This window comes from Meleagris gallopavo, chromosome 2, assembly GCF_000146605.3.
Source record: "Meleagris gallopavo isolate NT-WF06-2002-E0010 breed Aviagen turkey brand Nicholas breeding stock chromosome 2, Turkey_5.1, whole genome shotgun sequence".
NCBI classification, from domain to species: Eukaryota; Metazoa; Chordata; class Aves; order Galliformes; family Phasianidae; genus Meleagris; species Meleagris gallopavo.
In genome coordinates this window covers 62441177-62445557 of record NC_015012.2, presented here as the reverse complement: position 1 = coordinate 62445557, position 4381 = coordinate 62441177, and positions in this window count along the sequence as shown.

Here is a 4381-nt window from a genome sequence, read left to right as displayed (position 1 = left end):
AAAAAAAAAAGAAAGAAAGAAAGAAAGAAAAGAAACAGTCCTAAATGAAGCTGGATTGGATCCCTGTTCCCCTGTTCAATTTTCTTCTCAGAACCAGAAATTCCATCTCTACCTACTCCCCCCCCCAGAAAAAACAACCAACAACAAACCTCCCACAACCGTTTGACGTTAGAAACAGGAAGTCTATGGCTTTATGAAGCCTAATCATTCCATTTACTGAGCAAGGAGAATTCTGTCTTTTAAAATCAAACTATAAAAATAAACCTTCAGAAAAGCAACTAAAAGGGAATGGAGATGGAATGAGAATACGGACAACTATTTCAAAATGAAGCAATCTTAACTGAAAGCATTTTGGAAGCCACCAGTGGTTTCTCTAGCACAATTCTTCAAAGCAAGCCTGTTACTTAAATCTAGCACGTTTGCAAACTCAAGTTTAACACTAAAAATTAAAAATAAAGTCTTCAACTTTGGTTTCAATAAATGACTATGTAAGAAGACAATGAAATATTACTGGTGCTGAAAAGTGAGGCAATGCATTTTACAAAGCTAAGAACTGAGTAACAGTTTGCCAATTAGATGCTAGTTCTAAGTTCTTAAAAAATATAATACATAATGCCTCCTTAGTCGACTGATCAAGATGTTTGCTGGAATACATCTAAATCTTATGGACTATATGCCTGCTGGATATACGGATAACAACACAGAAAACGTCGTTCTACATTATCTCAACTGCCTGTGTTCTTCAAGTCAACACTCTGCAGAGACAAAAACAACAAAAGATCTTTCTGATATCACATTTCAGTAATTTAAAAAACAAAAAAAAACAAACCTGACTAAAAATACTTCTTAGCACTGCCCAGAATAACAAGACACTTCACTTATTTATGAGCATGTGGTGTTGACTACTCCGAACAACTTTCTAGATGCTTTGAATGGTGTGGTAGCACACAGGTGGTCCACTCACATTTGAGTAGTTCATCTCTTAAGGACATCAAGCCAAACAGAAAGAGCAAAACATGTTTTCAGTACTCACATGCAGAATAGCAGAAGATCATTTCCAACTCCAAGTACTCAACTTGAATCCTCCACAAAACAAAAAAGCACACACACACACAGAATGAACTTAACTTGAATCAGACAGCATTCTTTTCCGTCTGGTCCCCAAAATATAACTATTTTTGTCAACTGGCACCTCTTCTGAGCATATCAGCCTTGGACTAAGAACATCTACTCTGTTAAAGCAGTGGTATCCAAAGGTTCCTGCTTGTTTTTTTGAGAAGAGCTTAGCCTTCATTTTCATGACTTGGCAAGCCTTCAAGTCATGCTGAGACATAGTCAGTTGCTGGGAAATAAAATTTTAAAATCTTTGCTGTACTAGTCTATACGTAAATATTTACTGCTGGAATACACATTGTTGACTGATTCCATCATGTTTCTTAGCAGTGGGAAAATAACATTTCTCTGGACTACAGGATAACAGCATCTGGATCATTTAGGCCAATAATGACTGTGATTTTAACTGCAGTAATTAACATTATCTTCTCCGCAGTTTCTACCCGAAACAGTTTAGTGTTTCAGCTTATGAGCAGCATTCCACTCCACATCATAATACACTGTATTGCAGAGTTGAGGTGTAGTCCAAAAATCTCAAAATGACATCTACTGTAAAAACAACAACTAAAAAAAAAAAAAGCAGTAGATTTTGAATTTTGAAGCAGTAATTCAAGTACTTTAACAGTATTTGTACTCCAACTGTAAAGATTTCACAAGAATGGTCTCTTTTGGTCAACAGCTTGTTATCAATCTTATGTTGTGAAGTTTCACTGCCATTCATTACTTGGAACAAAACCAAGGCTGTGCCCCCACATAAACCCAATGCACAGAATCAGTGCAATCATGATGAACCACACTACAAGCAACTCTCTTTGTAGGATGAAGCAGAGGAAAGCACTGCAGATTCCCTCACGAGCTGCACCTCAAGGGCACACCTCTCGCCCTCCCGTCTCACCTTGTGGCAAGGGCACCAGCAAACCCACACATGCAGCCATTATCAAAGAAGTGCCTCTTGCTCTCTCATCCCCTGCAACAGGAACAGGATCCCATCTGAGAGCCAGCACAGTGGTCACTGAAAAGCTCTGCAACAGGTCCCTGCCCATAGCAAGGAAATAAGGATTTACCCATCCCTTCCTCCCCAGATTGCTTCTCAACATCAGGCAGAGTGCTTTGGAATGCAACAGCTCCTTTAGTCAAGACAGTTCTCCAAGATTGTCTTCCTGCCAGCAAAGCAAGACAGAGCTAGGGATTTTCACACTGCACAAGTGATGTAAAGCTGAACTGGACCCTACTTTTAAATGACCTTGCAGCAAGCAAGTAACCATTTCTGCAGAAAGATCCTGTGCCTTGCTCAAATGCACTAGACCAAGCAGCCACAAAGCAGCATTAAAATATATTCCCAGATGGGTAAAAACATGAGTACAGATCAAATCAAGAAATCTTGACTTGCAGCATCTGTGCTTTACCACCACACCTACTTACTGCTCTGCTCCATCTTTGTCATTTAGGGGAGACAGTGATTCTGCTCAGCCCAATATAATCAGGGAAGTTCTTGGCACTAACACAAAAGCTGTACCATGTTTTGCTGTACTTTTACAAATCTGAAGCACTCATGGGGGAAAGAGAGAGCATCAAATCATGCCCTTGCACCCTCACTCCAGCACTAGTACTTGTGATGCTCCTCGGGGAATTTTTAATGAGGAGGAGAGCATATTTAATTTGTATCGTACTAAGAACTACTGATGTATTATGGGAAGGTTAGCATTATACTAATAGGGAGTGGTGAAATATGAAATGAAAACAGTAACAAAAATCAACAAAGCTTGGAAAAAATTCTGAAGTAGACTTTATATAGACATATAAATTGCAAAGTAATTAACAAAAGATGGAGACAGATCAGAAGGGAGAATAAACTTGTCAGGAGCTGCCTGAAAACAAGCTTAATGTAAGTCTGGACTGCCTACATAGGGTGTGTCAGGTCACAGAGAAAGGGGGAGAGGGAAGGAATACAATGGTGACTTTAAATAGCTCTGGCATAAACCCAGCTGGAAAAATACATTCAGTTCTGGGCACTGTACTACCAGAAAGTCACTAAAACAGTAGAACATGTTCAAGAGCAATCCTAATTATTAGGAAGCTTAGTAAAAAAATTTATGAATAAAGAACTGAATACTACAGACAAAGATTGAAGAGGTATAAAAGAAAACAGCAAATATTTCTTTTCCCAGGCTGAGAGTACATCTACAAGCAGGATTTATGGAATGACATTTGGGATAAGAATATCGCGAAAATAAAGAATAAACTAAAAAGATTGGGAAAAGCAACTAAGGCATTAACACGCAATCAAAAGAATATTCAAGCTTTAACGACTACACTGAATAAATTTTAGAAAACATGGGGCAAGCCCATCCTTACTTAATAATACATTGGGAATTCTGCTCAGTGTTGGGATTAAATTATGCTGGGATCATATATTTGCGATTAAAAACAGAATGGAGAACACTTTGGAGAGTGTTGAAGGAAAAGCACAGGCAACAACATAGGGCAAATAAAACAGAAATAAAACTCACTTAAGAAATGGCTGACCTTAAAAACACAGCCACAGTTGAACAGCACTGGTTTTATACATAAGTTCTAACAGCCAGCCAGAATGACAGATGCACTTGTTGGTATCCTGATTTGCGAAAGCTAATTGAGTGTATGTAAATTGGAGTCTTAAAACTGACTAAACAATACAACAAAAAAGGACAACTTTCTCCCTATTTTCAAGTGTTGCTGTTGGTTTGGTTTTTTTTTTTGGCCATTATATAATTATATAATTGGCCAATATATAATTAGATTCAGCCACACTGGCCTCATTTAGGGTCTTATAAAGCAAGTCCATGAAGTCCTTTGCTCTGCCCAGCTCCCCTTCTTCTTTTTGCAGCAAGCATTCAGAACTGCGATAGTGAGATGTCCATCTTTGCAATTAGCAGCCACAAGCCTCTCATCTGTTTGGCAGCTGCACTATTGCATCTGCTTTATGACTTCTTAAGGCTTTTCCAGAAAAAAAAACTTAAACTCTAATGTTGAATATCCATAGATACTACCATTCTCCTATTTTTTGGAAGGGGAAAGCTTCCAAATATAGAAAGAATCAATAGTAACACCCCTATCATGCCTCCTAAAAGCAACCCTCCCTCTCACTATTAATCAAACATTTTGCCAAGAACATTTGAAGTGTCTCTCCCATACAAAGGCAGTGCTGCAGACAGGACATGACCCACACATTAGGGCCCTCGGAGACTCATTCCACACCGGTCAGAAAGAAACCTGTTCTCTACAGTGC